Genomic DNA, 18,459 nt, shown 5'->3' on the forward strand with positions numbered 1-18,459 from the left:
AATGCAGTATGTGCTCCACATAGTGTGGGAAATAGATTTTCCAGTGATGTATTACATGAGGGAGACTGTTAGAAATAGGCTGAAGCAGGAGGGGCTGCTGGATGGGTGTATGCACCCTCACTGCTGGGACCCAGAGTTATTTATGAACTTGAACTTAAAGAGTGTATTTTGGGTTTTTTGGAGAGGTTTTCACACCCAAATTGTATTTTGATCTCAAGCATGCTTTGGATTTATGCTCCATCCAAATTTTTTTTTAGCTGGTCCCAAGGCTGCTCACCCCACATCTGATGCCAACACCAACCATAATCTGTGACTTTTAAAATAGATCTGACATTCACACCCACTTGACCATGTGAATGGCCGGCCCTACGCAGGTGAGTGAGCAGAGAGGTATTGTACTCCTCTCCTGTGGACCTTTTCACATACACAAGCCTGTGTAAGATGATGGGAGGCATTCCAATCCGAGTGTGGCCAATGGGGATGGCTATGAACGCATTTGATGTCTGACTTGGTTGGACAGCATATGTGAAGAGCTAGTTCAGAGAAACTACGCACTGGCCCCTAACACTGAAGTGCCTGTCAGCGTGCCTGGGAGCTTCCAAGTCTGCCCCATATACACATTTTCCAGAGTTCAAAAACTGTGCATTTGGAACTGCCATTTATTATAAATAAATAGCGTTTATTCATAATAAATGGCAGCGTGTCTTATCCCAGTAATTTGTGTCCATTGGGATGTAACCAAATGTCTTTCTGGAGGCAGATGAGAGCTGCACGAAGTGGTGTGCAAGAATGGAGGGCATTTTAATCTGCCTCCAGCTTAGACCATTCTAACGGGTACAAACATCTTTAGACACATCCAGCTGATATGAAGCTCAACCACAATGAAGCCTTAATAGCTCCGTAATGTGCAGCAGCTTGAGGCAAAACAGAAAGCGGTGAAGACACTGCTGCTGCCCCAGACCCCGTTTGGGAAGTCAGGTTTAAATTAGTGCAGCAAACTCTCCAACTCGTTACTTCCCACAGCATCTGAATCAGCTTTCTTTCACTCACTTTCACTTCTTCAATCATACACAGTGGAGCAAATCAGGTTCCAGGAGTTTATGTTTTTACAAATAAATGGTAAATGGTTCTTATATAGCGCTTTTCTACTCTGAGCACTCAAAGCGCTTTATACAACTAATTCATTCATCCAATCACACCCATTCACACAAGCACGTTTTCTAAGTTGTTAAGTGCTTACTATCTATCATTCATTCACATTCACACTCCGATGGATGCATCGGAGAGCAACATGGGGTTAGTATCTTGCCCAAGGATATTTGGCATGCAGACTAGAGGAGCCTGGGATCGAACCACGAACCTTCTGTAACCCATATCAACTACACCCTGTCACATGACCCACGTCAGCTGATTTGAGGTCCCTCTCCTGATTTGCTCCTTCCACGTCGCGGCAACTATGAAAACCGGCTGTGGAGGGACACTTCCGGGTTCGACTCCTGCTGTGGCTGTAAGCTTATGGCGTTTAGAACGGCGTTGGAAAACAAAGCGTTTTCTCCCCTCAGTTCATCTATAAACTCATTTCACCTCAGCGGTAAGTGTCCTTAACATCTACAAAAAACAACCTGTTAGTTGTCAGTAATGAGTCGATCATTTCCGCGATTAAAAAAACGATTTTGTTCGGCGGCGTTCCCACCGCGAGCAGAACTCCGGTTCAAAAACCGCTGTGTTTGAACACTTTTATTTACTTAAGCACTTTAATGGGCTTACTTTGAAACAAAGTGCAATTGAATGATTATTGTTATGTGTTGCCTTGAATTCGGCTATGCTGTCTGTTAGACAGTTGTTTTTCTTTATTGTTGTTTTTGCATTTGTTTGTAGCGAACGCTACTGGAATGCCAAGATGATTATTAATTTAACTGTTGTACATTTGTTGATGATGATGATGATGATGATGATGATTCATGATTCGCATTGTTGCATAGACTTGCAGAAAAATGTATTTGTTTACCGGTAAACTGAATCGAACTTGATGTGCTAATGGACATTTTTCTGACCTACAGGTCAGGTTTTTTTTCCCCCCCTTTGAATTGATCTTCCTCATATTGAAGTGGCGAGCCGGTAGGACCTTTTTTTTTTTTTTTTTTTTTTTTTTTTTTTTCCCCCCTCTTTCCCCCCACTTTGCCGTCTTTGGATTACGGACATATTTCCCCATTGTATGAAGCTGGACCCTAAGGAGGAATACCTTAAAAGTGAACTTTAAAAAGAAAAGGACCAAAAAGGACTCTTAACAAAAGGACTCTTGCACAGAAAATCACAGCAATTGATTTATTCTTTAATTGTGGGCATTTATTTATGTTGTGTGTTGTATTAATTATTTTGCTCCATTTCCCCTTTCCCCCATTTATTCAATATATTTTTCGTGCAAGATATTGCAGTCTTTGGTCTCGTCATTCACACCATCTAGGCTCCATAAAGAACTATTTCTTCTGCGCGTCAGTCAGTAAACTCATCCATTGCAATAAAACTAGCCCTTAAATAACTTTGCGTTACACTTCCAGTTAGTAGCTGACCTGCTCTACCACCTGAGCTACAGCCACCCCAATACTGAAATCACAGTTAGACATTAGTTAATTTTTTTTTTGGTAACATGACTGCAATCGCTGTTTACATATAATTGATCTGCATAAAGCTTTAGACACACAGCACATCAACGATCAATCATTTGTCACGTTGCAGTCAGTCACACTGAGGGAAAAATGGCTGTGACAGTTGAGAGGCTGAAGATGAAGCAAGTAATACCAATGATGATTAGCCTGAGATGACTTAATGTTTAAACTACGTTTTTAAAAGCTGGCTGGAGACAGTATGACCTTTTCAAATATGTTGACACATATACAATTAAATGACGCCTAACTATATTTACAGTTGGGGTTTGGCAATAAAAATACAAAGGCAGATATATGAGACATGGTCACGTAAAGTCAATAAAATTAACAGGCAGACGACAAGAAAGCACAGCGTCGAACCAGTATCATGGTGAGTTACAGTCACGTCAGATTAGGTAAACGCACACAGCATAGGAGCAGCAGCTCATAGATTTCGGTATAGAACGGATACAAAATAAATACAGGGCCTGTACTGCCGATACAATATACCGATACTTTTACCATATAAAGCTTATATACAGGAGAGCATCATGATTTATGAGATAAATCATCATCAATATGCAAATTTTGAAAACATTTTAATGACCAATAAACACCATCAAACACACATTTCAGCTTTTCCATTTTGAAACTGGGTTTTTTGGAGACCTGGAGTGTAAATTGCCCGTCTCTAAAGCTCTTTGGGTCAACTTCTGTTGTTTAAATGTGCTATAGCCTATAAATAAAACATGACAGTCAAACACAAAAACATTCAGACATTTGTCACAGTGCATGTTACAGGAAAAAAAATTAATAAAATTTTAAAATAAAATTTATTTAACACAATTCAGTGGGTTACACACAGAAGCAGTGTCGATAGAGTAGGTAACCCAGTGTTTTGTGTATTATTATTATTATTATTATTATTATTATTATCATTATTATTATTATTGTTGTTATTCTATGAGTCCTGTTTTTGTATTCTAGTTTTGAGGTTTTGTTGTGTGCCCAGTCTGCTTCCTGTTTTACTTTGAAGGTCAACGTATTCTGTTTTGCTTCCTCCTAATCTCGTCTTTGTCATTAGTGTCAGCCGTGTTTCCCATGTGTTTGCTCTCTGCCCTGTTCCCCACCTGTATTTAGTGTCTGTGTGTGTTCCAGTTCGTTGTCGCGTCGTCCCTCATTCTGACCTGTGTTCTGTTTTCATGCACTGTTTCTAGCTGTCCCAGTTGGGGCTGCCATGATTAGTCAACTAGTCACGATTACGTTGACTATCAAAATCGTCAACAACTAATTTAATAGTCGATGCGTCGCTTGAGGATCCTGAAAGACGCAGTAATAAGTAGGATTTAAGAGTGTAATAACAGACTGAAACAGAAGATGGCAGCATTTCATCCACAAGGATGCCAGCTATCGTTAAACGCCGAAGAAGAAGAATTAGTCCCCGGTATCATAGATTTCCCAACCTATCCCAGAAATTACAGCGTGGCTCAGCCAATTCCAGTTTCCAACAATAGCGGCAGCTACTTAGTTTTAATATTACTCTTTCTGGGTCACATAATAAACTTTTAAAATATTTTCAGGCGAGAATGTAGCTGTGTAAACTTCAAATATCTGCTAGGTTTATCAAGACTTCACATATTTGCAAAAGTGCTCCAACGTTTTCGGAGACGACAGAGCACGATAGGTGACCGGGTGGTCAAGGCTCACCAGAACCGGCAAGAACGGCGAACTCCCGGCACATCGTTTTCAAACCCCTGCGCGGTCTTTCGCTACTCAGGTTAAACATGATATATAAGTCACTTGGACAACTTAAAAATGTTATTGTTTGGCTTTTTTGTCAGCATTTTATTTGTTTCTGAGTAAATCGGTTTGGCTGAGATTAAAGTTATAGTTTTTACACAGCTGAATAAAAGTCAAACAGAAAACTGATTAAACAGAAGTGTGAGATGGTCACGAATTTACTCCAGTGTCCTGTTATATTTGAGGGAGCAAAGAGCAGATGGCTGAAGTGATTAAACCCCACCGAGACAATCTGCAAATTTCATTAAAAGTTTAATAAACTATCATTTTGTCTTTATTTTTAGTTAGCACATACCTTAAACACTTCAAGCTGTAAGCTAATGATAGTTATATAAGAGCAGATGCATGCTGGTGCAATAAGCTGTACGTTTTACGTCCAATGGATGCTTGATCTGATTAGTCGACTGATCGCAAAAATAATCGGTGACTAGTCGACTATCAAAATAATCGTTTGTGGCAGCCCTAGTCCCAGTTTGGGTTTTGTTTCCTCTTTTGCCAGCAAAGAAGCTGTGGTTTTTTTAAATTTAAGTTCCGCCTATGTGAGTCAGCATATTAGGTCCTTTTCCTGCCAGCCTGAACACAGCTGTGACAGATAGAAACAGTACTGCTACTGTGCTAGTATCAATCCAATACAAATACCAGCGTTGGTAATGATACTCTCAATATTTGCCTATACCTGCCCACCTCTAGTGCTAATGTTTGGGCTACTGCAGGTGTACATAGAAGTTTTAGGAGTGTGAGTGAGACAAAAAGACAAAATGACAATGGAAAATGTTAACAAGCCTTCTGATGAAAAGAAGATGCAGATTGTGCTGCAATGTTTGGGGTGAAGACACAATTCTTGTAGTTTTGCTTTGCACACCACCATAGTGGATCGCAAATCAAACAAGCTACGTTTGATTGAAGTGCAGACTTTCTGCTTTTATTCAAGAGATTTTACAAAAGCTGTGCATGAACTTTGCATGAAAAATTACTGCCATTTTTATACACAGTCTCGCATTTTTTAAAAATTTAAAATTAACTTTGCCAGTTGACTGAAAAGCAGTTTTATGCCCATGTTCCTTTGTTATTTAAAGACAAATTAAATAGATGTAATATATGAAGGATTGTGTGGATAGTGTGAAGTTATTTTGGTTAAGTCCAACAAACAAGCAGCACAACATTAATGGGCACAGGTGAAAATGTCAGATGAATTTTTGATATTTTTTTTTTTTTTTTTGCAGACAAGAAGAAGTGAGTGGTTTTGGTTTTGTTTTTGTTTTTTGCTTGTTCCTCTTTTCTTGAATTTCATATACAGGTTTTTTTGTTTTGTTTTTTTAACACTAGGTCTATACAGAAGAAGTGATATAATATAATCTGAGACTGTGTTTTGTATTATTGTGTACATTACTTATTTGGAACTGACTAATGAATTAACTTTTTCATTTTGATGGTGTTATTCTCTAAGACTAGTAGCTTTTGACTGATTAGAACTAGGATTTTCTACACCTTTGTTATTTATTTAAAATACATTTTTATAAGCTTCTGACAGAAAAGAAATATTTCAACCGAAGTTAGCCTTATCTCTTCACTTTGGAATAAAGATGAACCTTTAAGCTTGACAGCAATATACATCTATATCGATTGACTTTTCTCCCCCCATATTGCTCAGCTGTAGGTAAAATGTCTGAAAATTCATGTTTTGAGCCTTAACCGCCTGAATCAGTCACATGACAAAGGATGTGGATTCTACCTGTGATGTTGAAAATTCAAACTGGGAAAACGCGAAAAAAGACACTACAAAAAAAATCCTTTATTTAAAAATGTAACGCTGTTTATTATACCGGTAGCGTGGTTCAAGCTAACTAAACTGACTCTGTTCTGTTCTTTGAGATCAACCTCACGGTCCAGTGACACACATTCATATTCCTCGGCCGACTGGATTCAAATGGAAGCTTTGCTCTTTATTTACCCGTTGCCATGGTGCATCCCGCAGCTCTGCTGATGATCGCTTTTTTTCCCTTTACTCATGCACACAGTTAACTCGGGGTGAATGCACTCAGAGCAGACTGAACTTTTTCTGACCAGCCTTCATGGAACTAAAAGCTCAGAGTTGAACATCTCTAAGTTAATCAACTCTGAGATGTTTATGGCTAAAGTCAGAGCTTGTTGGAACGGAGCCCTTTCCTATTCATTGCTTATTCACATCACCTAGTTCAAAGTCAAGGAGAATGTTGTTTTGGTGCAATTCCACAAACTAATCTGCATTTCAGATTTCACGCTTCACTCCCCTTCACATGAGCAGAACTTTTCCAAAAGACGGGATTGAATAAATTACTCCAAGAGGCAAAAGAATAAAGTGTAAAAGTGATGAAACAGCTACACAGCGTTTGATCTCACCAATTAAACTGCTCTATATGAGACAGAGATGGAAATTAGCCATGTTAGCAACATACCAAATACAGACTCTGGAAATCAAAACCAATGCATCCAACATTTGTCTGCAGACACGATTCAAGCTGTAAGTGTCATTAAGACAGACAAGTTAATGGATATTGTTCAAACTTAGCCCATCCAGTGTATAACATTTCACCGTACTGTACATGCTGCACTTCCTCATTTAATCTGGGGAAACTTTGGTGGCTCTGGATCTGACAAGGAACAAATGAGGCACCGAAAATGAGAAGCAAGACGTCAGAGGTCACTTGAATATGTGAGCTGAAGTGAGAAATTGAACATAAAGATGAAGCGCATGCAAAGATTAAATGAAGAGTGTCTCTCCTTCCTCGCTCCATAAATGCCCTGCTACAAAGTCCACCGTACTTTTAGCCTCAGGAGGCGATGGAGTTATTACCACGTGGTACAGCACACTTCATCCTATGTAATTACACTGGCAGTATCTGAGCTCTCCAAAGGGCCTGCTACACTTCATCACATCTTGAAACTCCAAAGAGCAGCTGATAAGAATAGCAAACAGACTGAAGCCTGCATAAATGAGAACGTGTAGACAGGATAATGTCAAAGCTGAAACGTTTTCTTGTGCTGGGAAAAAACCTCCAAAGAAACAGCAAAAGAAGTGAGCAGAAGTCATTTATCCAATGCAGGTAGTTGTTTTCTGACCCTGTCAGAGAGGAACAAGACGGGCCTGTTGACATATTGCATCTTTGTTTTGGGGGACAGGTGGAAGAATTATTACTTTAATTCTTAAAACCTCCCCGTACATCCTACTCTAGTCCTGTCACTGAAACTCCAACACAATGACATAATGAAGGGCTTCCTCTTCCCTTCATTTCCACTTCCAATGCCCACCCCCACCACCACTACCAATGCCTTCATCTGTGACCTACATTCAGTTGTGGTGCTGTGCATGCAGATGTAAGCGGAGACACCGCTTCGCTGGCTGTGATCACATCTGCGTGGCTTTGCTCTGAAGTCGGTCATTTTAATATTGCACTGTACACATACAGAGAAATGACGAAATATTCCTAGTTGCTTGCATGTAGTTATTGTAATCTTGTTTTGACTGCCAGTCTTTTTGTGCAAATGTGAATTTGTACTGGCATTAGAGAAACCGGCTCCGCACAAATGACACCTATCGCATGGACAATACAGCTAGTACCAGCCAATCAACTGCCTGCCAGTCACATACCCCGTGTAATCACATGACTGCTCACATACAGTTGTACAGCTAAGTACTGTTAAAAACACATTTCAAGCAGCTAACCAAACAATGAAATGATTTAAATCTCAGAAGCTAAATAAGGAATCAGATACACAAAAGGCTAACTACAACATGCAGGTACTCGGCTGTAATCAGCACGAGTATTGTTTGGACACTAGAGTCTAAGTCCTCTTTGTTTCACTTTATTTTCACCTCGAGTATCCATTTCTTCCTGGTATTTTTTAGTCAGCACATTAACCGATAATAAAACGGCAAATGAAATTCAGATTCTCAAATCTTGATTTGTTTTTGGTCTTCTTTTTCTTCCTAGTAATTAAAAAGTGAACAGCTTTGGGTTTTGAACTGACAAAAATTAAAAAAGACACCAATTGCGAGTCACTGCTTTAATGTCAGTTTGCTGGCAGCCATTCATTAAGAAAGTAAACACCAGATTCATTAACACTTACTAGTTATGGTGCACTACTTGACTTGCATTGCTCAGGCCTTTATGTATATAGAGGGCTAGTTTATGCAAGAACAAGTGAAACAATCCAGACAGCCCCGAATGTTGCCTAGTAGTCTTTATCTTTTAAATGCACACAATTAAAAACAATTAAAAAAACTCATAACTTTTCAAAAACCATGATCCAAAACTGCAATGAGTACTTAGCAGGGCTTTGTGGTGCACAACACATTTTAAAAAAACCCCAAAAAAGCAGTTTCTAAATATTTCAGACATAATTTGCTAGAAACATACATATCTTCAAATAATTGGTCAGTTGAGGCAAGTTCCAAAAACTATTGGATCATAAAAGGGCCTCTCACGATAATGTCCCACCAGACTTTCACATTATTAGTTCACACAATATTCAACATTTTCATTCACTTCCTGAAGTAAATATCTGTCTCAGCGCAAACAAATATCCGTCAGCACTGACAAACTCTAGATTATGGGCAACTGTTTTGACCACTGTCAGTAACATGTGACTGGTTAACAGAACTATTGTAAATTTCTAATAATCTGAAGTGTCATGCCAGTCTCAAAAGAATGCTGACAGGTTTAACCAGAACAAGAGTGTGGTTTGCTTTGTTTTCTTATGTTGCCTGGCACCACCACTTTCCCGTGAAAAGAAAATGTAATCATGAGTTACATGTAAAAACACGTCCGGTTTTTTGTGTTGATACAACGACACAGCCCACAAAACAAATAAGTTACTGACAGGCTCATCAATTATAGCAAAAACTGAGAAAGAGACGTCTTTCATCCAGATTCCCATTTGGTGGTAACAGGATCAGACTCATGAGAGATGGCTTCATGCTGCTGTAATATCAGGTCCAGCAAGGTCAGAGCAGAAAGTACCAACTCCATTAAAGACCGATCCCACTGAGGGAGATTAGGTCTGTCCTGTCCCCTTCTATCCTCCTTCAACTACAGCGCTGATTACATCACTTGAGCAAAAATGTCTATTTTTGCAAAGGCATGCTCAGAAACTCATTAATCTTGCTTCGAAGAAGCAGCTACACCTAATAATGGCTAAGAGGTGCAGGGAAGCGGAAGTCTCTCACACACAAAACACACACACAGACACAAGCACACCTGTCACAGTCCATCTGTTACAGAAAACCCACACCTGATTTTTAGCACAGAGGAAACAACAGAGTCCGCACTCTGCAGAAAGGAGAGAAGAAACCATAATACTGAGACAACACCTGGACACACACGTATGTGGACAAGGTCACTGCACTAGCAATTAGCCCCTTTCTATCAGAACTCTGGGAGAGCTGTTTGTGCACCTTGTAATTACCAGAGAAGAGGACGTGTTTTATTTGAGACTAGCGCTACTGACACAGCCAATGAGAAAAAACAAGCCTGTGACTTATTCAAAGCAGACATCGGACAAGAGAAAAATCATCATTCATCAGCCACCCACTGGCTGTTTAGAGTCTAAATAGGTGGAAGACTTAAAAAGTTTAAAAATTACACTATACTTAGAGGACTTGGCAATTCATGGTTCCAAAAAAGTGGGGGGGGAAGAGAAATGAAACTAGTGCTTAGTTTACAAAGTTCTCTTCACTGCAAGAAAATGGCAAATCTGATGAAATTATATGGCTGGAAAGGGTTGACTCATTGTGACCTTCCAACCACATCCTCTTCTGATAAATCACACAGAGCAGTGCTTCTGGATGACAGGCTTTCACGGTGCATAGCGCTCGCTTGAATACAGTCTGCCAGTGGCAAGGTCCTATGAAGGAAATGCAGTTCCACACCTCACATTATGGCCCATAAATACAGCTGGGAGTGCTGACGCCCACAGCGGGCAGGCGTTTGACATGGAGAGAAAAAAAAAAGTAGAGATAGTCCACTTAAAGCCTCTTTCACTGTCTGTTGCCCTTCTTGTGGAGGCTGAAAGTACATGGCGATGTTTGTAGTACCAGACCGTATCACCTTGCGCACTTACTAATGACAGTGATTAGGAAACGAGACAAACAGGCTCAGAAAACGGCTGCCAGTATCGACATTTCTGTTCGACAAACAAAAAAGGGACGGATCTGTCTTGGAATGGTTCACTTCATTTATGGAAAATAGAAAACTTTTGGTCTCAGTGGGAAACCTTCGGTCAGAAGTAGCTGAATTTTCACGCGGTGTCCCGCAAGGATCAGTTTTAAGCCCCTTGTTATTCTTATTATATATCCTGCCATTAGGCCTTATTATTAGTAGTTTTAAAATCATGTCATATCATCTGTATGCAGACAATATCCAATTGTATCTCTCTTTTAAACCTTGTGAATTGGGTAAACTATTTGTTCTAATGCACTGTCGTAAGTGTTTAAATGTTGGTCCAGAGAGCATTAAGCCCCAAATTAGACAACATCTGGGTTCTTTCTCATCCACGGTAAAAGCTACTGCTCAGAATCTTGGGTTCATTTTTTAACAATCTTTGTCTTTTGATGCTCATATTAAGTCTGTGACTCGGTCTTGCTTTTGTGAATTGGAGATGCTTGTTCACGCCTTCACATCCTCCTAACTAGATTATTGTAATGCTCTGTAATGTCTGTCAAAGGCTTCTTTAAATCACCTTCAAGTTGTCCAAAATGCCGCAGCAAGGCTTTTAACTCACACTCCTAAATTCTCACATATCACCCCATTGTTAAAGTCTTTGCACTAGGTACAGATATCAGCTTAAAATCCTCACTCTTACTTTTACAACCTTACGAGAAGAGGCCCCAACTTATATCATCAAGCTTCTTCACCCTTCCTCTCCAAATCGGATCCTTAGATCCACCGATAGTGGTCTTCTGGATATTCGATGGGCCCTTTTGAAAACAAAGGGGCCAAACTTGGCGCCAAAACTGGAACAGTTTACCTCCCCCTCTACCCACCATTGACTCTTTGGCTTCTTTTAAAAAACAGTTGAAAACTAACCTATTTAGACAGGCATTTGAATGATGTTCTTGTGTATTATGTTGTTTTTGTGTGATATATTTTTAAATTCCCTGTAAAGCACTTTGTAATAGATTCTTTTCTTAAAGTGTTCTATATAAATATATATTATTTACTTAACTGTGCAGACACCAAACCCACTAATCTACAGCTCAAGAACCATTTTCAGAGAGCTTAACCTTTTTATAATCTGTCTGAACTCCGGACACTTGCCTTCCCTCACGAACTGAGATTAGAGACTTAAGAGTAAAACTAAGACTGGGACGCCATAATAAGCTGCTTGAATATCCCGTGTCCCTTTTTAAGAAGACACACCATAAGCACATCGAGATGCACACGAGCTAGGTTTGAATAACGCCTCCTCTGGAATTTTACAATCCTGTGAAGACAGCTAATTACCAAAGATGCCGCTGTGTTCAGAGCGGTCATCCTCCGAATCCTTGCGCACTCCAGCGCTCCTGCTTTTGAAGCCTGAGCTCAGATAACTGCTGGTCTGGTCAGTTAGTGGGCATCTGAAATTACACCTCCACCTTCCCAGAGTGGCCTCCCTCCACTCCTTTGCACTGTATCTCAACATTTACAGTCTGGTGTGGATAAAATTGAAACCCTACCTCTAGCCATGGTCAACAGTAAAATTGCAAGCATGTTAGGAACAATTACAAAGGAGCTCGGGTATCGACTCAAAGCAAAACCTGGAGAATTATTACCTGACTCTGCAGCTCCCCTCAGCTTTGCAGGGCTTTTCAGCCTGTGACGTTACTGTTGTGGTTGCTTTTACTCACAAAAAAAAGAAAAAAAAAAAGCTTTCAAAAGTCACCTTCGAAAACCTATTGAACACCACACAGCAGACGGACACAATCAGAGACTAAAGGTCTCTTTACACTGTTTGATTTGGACACCTTTAGAAAAGATGGCAAAAATCTGTGGCCGTCGCTCATATGCACCAATCAAAGACAGCTGCCCTGTGGCAAAATTCACACCATCACTAATTTATAACCAGGTTCTGACTGTGTGACTCACGCTCCCACCAACATCCAAAAAAATAAAATAAAATGATGCAGATTCCCCTTCGAGGTGACTCCATATGTGGACCAACACATGCACAAGCAACAGAAAAGAAAAAACATATATTTCAAAACGTTTTGCGTACTTTTTTGTGATACTGTAATTTCCACAGATAAGAGCAGCACAAACCAGATGACGCAAGCAGATGATTTGTCTCTGCCCTCATATTCAGCAGCTTTATGCTGAGCTTTAATCACACAATCTGATAGTACAAAATGCCACAGACTGATGCCAAGACCTGTCTCACGTTGTGTGACATGAGACTTACAAAGGTTGTTTTTACAGTCTAGTACACATACAGATGAAAGCATTGAAAAATTCACCAGGTTGATTCTGTTCATCTGGATGTAGAATTTTCAGCATTTACTTACCTGGATGATTAAGCATGCATCAAGACATTCACTAGTAGAGCTCGAACAATGCCGGATTTTGTTTTTAGGGCGGGTACTGATATTTGGTTTTTTAAAACTCCACTGACATATATATTTTTTCTATCATACACATGAAACAAACAAATTAGCCTAACATTTCTTACGTGCTGCAATTTTTGAGTCTACATTAAAAGATTCTGTGAAAGCAAACACGTTTTGAAATAAACTTTTCTGACAGTTACAAGTTGTGCAACTAGTTGCACAGTCTTCTTCCTTTTATTGTTGAAAAACTGTGATAAATCTATCTGCTAGATAGAAGCGCGAGTGCAAATTAAGGATACATACAAAGGTTGGCATGTTAAGTTAAAAAGTTTGGGTTACTTGTTTTCACTTGGGGTGTGTGCTGCTCAGCGAGATTAATGGTTTAGTGAGCTTTGAGCTTCAAGTTCCCTAAATCCCCATGGTAACGGGTTATATGTTGAGCATATAACCTGAGGACAGTTTGAGAGTTTTGGTTTAAAATCTAAAATCTGATTTAAATCTATCATTTACAGCAAGTTTAAAGTGCTAATCTTTTAAAATCTCTGCTGGGAAAATGTTTTATATGTGAAGCAGGTCAGACCAGACCTTACCAAAGCCACAGCAAAAATCAGAGGCCGTGCTTCACTGGAATTAATTTGTACTAAACCGAAGAAATGTCTTTGATGCTGGCAGCTACTAGAACACAGAAAACACCTGTTTACTCAGTAACATTAATTTGAGTTGATCTGCCAACAAACTAAAACACTTTCAGCGATCTCATTTATTGGGACAATAAACCTTTAGTGTTCAATGAACCCAGTTTAAAGTTTCAGGGCTTCTAATCTGCAGCCGTTACCTTAGAAAAAAACCAGAGCGCAGAAAGTGCACTCAGCATAAAATAATTAACTTGAATTAAAATATTTATTTTACCGCTCTGCGTGTTAAATCACCAGATTATTAATTTTCTGCCGCATTAATTTTATCTTATTTGCAACTGTGTTGCATTTTACTCTGATACTTTTTCTGTTCTTTGGAGATTTTTAGTCACTATTTATTATCACCATCTGATAACGTCTCTGGCTAGACTAGGTGGCACTCACAGGGATCATTTTTTGGCGAAAGAAGAGTCACATTACCTACAAAAATGCCCATTTTTATGTGAGTTTGGAGAGCTTGAAGCAGAAAGTCCATCTTGACAGAAAAAGCTGATGAACACTGTCATGATTGCCCATTACCTCCAACTGGGGCTTTGGGTTTTGTCGAGCCAGCTAACGCAAAGAAAGCTCTGTTGAACTTTGTTCATAGTATAGCCCTCAGGTGATGAAAAACATGCTACTGCAGGTTTAATGCAATTAAAAAATTAAATCAATATAAACTAGTTTTGAAAAAAAAAAAAATCTGAAAACCTGTCCTCACTCATAATATCAGCAGTACCATCTTATACTTTAATCAATGCAACTGTTCCGAGCACCTTCGAGGCTGCAGCGGAGCAATATCCACTTCACAGCGCTGCTTGTGAGCAGATCGACTGCTGCACATCTATCTGGTGCTCTCTTTACAGCCTAATCCAGACTAAAGGAGGGCATCTATGACGATGAATCCCTTCTGCCATCTATCCACCTCCGCCTTCACTTTACCACCTGAACGTTACCGCAATGACCTGTGGTTTTGTTTAATATCAGTTTAAGTAATAAACATGAACACAGGACGTCCATTAAAATAACTTGTCAGCATTTGAATGAAAACTTCTCTCTCCAGTATGAATCACTTCCCCTCTCAGACATCCTCTCATCTGATGCTAATAAGAACAGTCAGTCTTTGACTCCAACACTGTTACTGGGTCATAGCCGACTTCAATTATGCATTTCATCTGTTAGTATTTTTTTCACCTGCTAGTATTTTTAGAGTCATATTCATGAATATGCGCGCGCGCGCACACACACACACACACACACACACACCAGTCACTCCCTTTTGCGAATTAATATATAAATATATATACGTGTGTGTGTGTGTGTTCCTTTCAACCTAACGTGTTTGTTTGCAGTATGAATGTAAATTCTCACTAGTTTTACAGAACTGCTACACCCTTATCATTTAACATGTTTACCACTTTCATGGCAGAATGCAGCTTTGGGTCACATGACCAGAAAAGTTGAAATGGAAAGAGATGAACCGAGAATAGTGAACACACGATACTGACCCACATGCTTACTATGCTGCAGTTTCAGCGACTTGCTGATTTATATTTACACACATTTTTCCGATGACGACTGAAGAAAAACTGCACTCAGCTTGTCAAAGAACTACATGCTGGTCAAGATCTATCAGTTCGGTAAAGAAATAAAGAGTCCGTGTGTAAAAACGGCTTGACGTATTTGCTGTGGTGGAGTAAATGTGGTGCATTAGTGTTAAAGTGTGTGCAAAGAAAGGAGCTCTCCTTAACACCTTTGCCTTTTCTGCACACGCAGAGGGAGGGAGCCCCATTTGAGACAATAAACATCCAGCTGCAGACACAAAGAGGTGCCAGCCAACGCGTGGATGCGATTAGCTGGTTGTGTGTAATAGCAGTAATGCAGAAGTTGTGTGACAGTCACAACGCTTTCACACAGCGCGGGTGTAAATCTGTGTGTATCAGGCATTCATTTGCACATTTATAATGCACTGTGAGAGGGGGTAAGAACATCTATGGTTTGAGAAGTAGAACAGAAAACGATCCTGCGTTTTCGCTCTGGTTTATTTTATCACGTATAAATGAATAATTTAACAAAAATAACTCTACCTTTGCAATTAAGACAGTGACCATTACATTCAACTTTTGTCCTTGTCCTTGTAAACTCCGTGAAGCTTTGAAAACCATAGCGCACATAATTATTCAGCAGCTCTACACACGCGCACACATAATAACACTTTTCTGATGCAATGTCACTATAACCTGGAGAGGAGCTTTGAATTTCCTTCCCTGAGCTGTTTATGCTGCACAGAGAAGGAAAATACAAAAGAACAGACCGGTGCCTTTGATTCCGGCGGACTACGGGGAAGAGCGAGGTTGTGCGTGTGTTCTCACTGTAATGAGTTTCAGTCGACTCCCAAACTCCGCCGCGGTTCTTGAAGGCTGTGTGCGTTTCTTTGGCAGGTTTAATGTGTTACGGTGACATTCAGCTAAAAGTGGCAACAGCTCAGTGATAAAACTTCCTGTTGCTGACATCAAGACAACTCGCAGTACTTCAAAAGGCGTCGCATTCTAAAAAACCCCCGACCGCACAAAAAAGTAAAGGCCTAATTGCTCTTGACACCAGTGTGTGTGTCTGTGTGTTGTTGGTCCTGTTGTTGTTGTTTTTCACTGCTTTCAGTCACCTGGTGTTAGTCTGTGAGTGAATGGCTATGTAAAGTAGAATAGGTTAGCTTCTAATTTAAAAAAAAACAAAACAAAAAACAAACCTACAACTGTGTCACAATGTGTTTAAACACCACTTGCATTTAATCATTAGTTATTATTAATCTCTGGCTCTCAGTGTGTTCTGTCCTCTTTTCCTCCCATCACCCCCAGTCGTCGTGGCAGATGTCTCCCCCTCCCTGAGCCTGGTTGTTCTGCGGTTTCTTCCTGTTACAAGGGAGTTCTTCCTCCCCACTTTCCCCAAGCGCTTCCTCATAGGTGGTGGTCTGATTAATGGGAATTCTCTGTTTTATTGTAAGCTCTTTACCTTACAATAAAGAGCCTTGAGGCAACTGTTGTGATTTGGCGCTACATAAATAAAACTGAATTGAACTGAAGTGAACTGAGTTGAGTCGTGAAGGGCAGCAGCAGTGTCTATGAAGGAAAAAGACATTTCAATAAGGAGCATGTGAGCACTAAATCATAACTGCTAAATGTAACAAATCAGGTTATTTCCACCTTAACTAAAGAGGCACTAATTTCTGTTTGCGTCAAATAAGTGCTATGTGTGCATCAATAACGGAGCGCTAAGACACCGAGAAACCTCTGCATGTTCTTCCCAAGTTGTAGAGCGGAGTGGGGGCCTGGCTTCACAGTGAGCTGTGAATGAAATCAATCCATTGTGGGGCGAAGCAAAAAAAAAAAAAACGAAAAACACTAAACAGCGCTGGGTAACAGGAGCGCGTCAGAAACCGTGAACTCTGCTGCCTGTGTCAACAATGCCTCTGTTTTTACTGAACAATCTAACCACACACAGAAGCGCAGACACTAATAAAAATGAGCCGCTGTTAAAATGAGCTTCCTGTGATGGTTATGCTGCTCCGGAGAAGTAGCGAAGACAAAGCGCTGTCGGCTACATTCTCATCCGCGTGTTTTTTCTATTTTATTTTTACGGGTTTTTTCCCATTTCAAATTCTCGGTATTGCAGCGCTTTAAGCAAACATCGTGCGAACACATCCTCCCCTTGTTCCGCTCCGCGTTCGTGCACAAAATCTAGCGCTCTAAATCAGAAAATGCAGAACTGTATCGAAATCCTAGGGAGAGCGAACAAAGCCTTACCTAAATACTGTTACGGGTCCTCAGTGGATGCTGCTGCTGCTATCCGGTGGTTCATTTTGCTCCCGTCCCCCTTGTTGCACAGCGAGCATGCGGCTCGCTTTGGCTCGCCTCTGCTCTCTGGTCACTGTGAAGATATCCACTACTACGCTGAGAGAGCAGAGCGGCTGTGTTGTCTATCACATTGTTGCTGGCCTTTTTTTTTTTTTTTTTGCGTCTTTAAAGGGGGCGGGGCCATGGAGTTGGGGTTTTTTTTCCCTTTGTTAGTGCGCCACGGTCAAGACTTGCTGGCCCGAAGGAAGGAAAGAAGGGATAAAGGAAGGAAACGGATATTAAAATTAAGTTTGATTTTGACTGTGAGTTGGAAGAAGGGTTATGGTGTGCAAAATGTCAATAAGGCAATTAGGATAATATTGATACAGTGATTCCAAACCTATGCAGTCAGGTTAACCCTTCATACTGAGGCTTGGAAATTCAAAATTTCAACAACAGACTGTTACTGGAAAATATGAAGTTGTTTTCATTGTTATGTTGCAAGTTCATTGCCCGATGAAGGTTTAACTCTTTGTGGCATAGATTTAACAAGGTGCTGGAAACATTACTCAGAGATTTTGATCCATATTGACATGATAGCATCACAGAGTTGATGCAAAGTACAGACTGCACATCCATGATGCCAATCTCATATTCCACCACATCTCGACTTTCTCAATCCTGGATTGAGATCCGGTGATTGTGTCAGCCAGTTGAATACAAAGAACTCATTGTCGTGTTCAAGAAACCAGTTTGACATCATTAGATGTGTAGACTGTGCTCACAACAGGATAAGCATGGTTAATAGCAATAATGTGGCTTGGGTGTCAGTTGGCGCTCAAAGTGTGACAAGAAAATGTCCCCAGTATTTGTCCCCTACCACCACCACCAGCAGCCTAAACCACTGATAAAAGGCAGGATGGACCCATGCTTTGAGGTCATATGATGCC

General features: G+C 40.2%; 1 protein-coding gene across 3 annotated transcripts in view; it reads right to left on the reverse strand.

Moving 5' to 3' along the window:
- The window catches only part of st6gal2a (ST6 beta-galactosamide alpha-2,6-sialyltranferase 2a), a 45,964-nt gene extending 28,281 nt beyond the window's left edge, over nucleotides 1-17,683 (reverse strand). For all 3 annotated transcript variants that reach the window (XM_031734530.2, XM_039599887.1, XM_039599886.1), the window contains exon 1: nucleotides 17,480-17,683. The gene's annotated coding sequence lies outside the window, so the exon portion shown is untranslated. The remainder of the gene's footprint in view (nucleotides 1-17,479) is intronic.
- Between the last annotated feature and the right edge of the window lie 776 nt (nucleotides 17,684-18,459).

Source organism: Oreochromis aureus, linkage group 16, assembly GCF_013358895.1.
Source record: "Oreochromis aureus strain Israel breed Guangdong linkage group 16, ZZ_aureus, whole genome shotgun sequence".
NCBI lineage: Eukaryota > Metazoa > Chordata > Actinopteri > Cichliformes > Cichlidae > Oreochromis > Oreochromis aureus.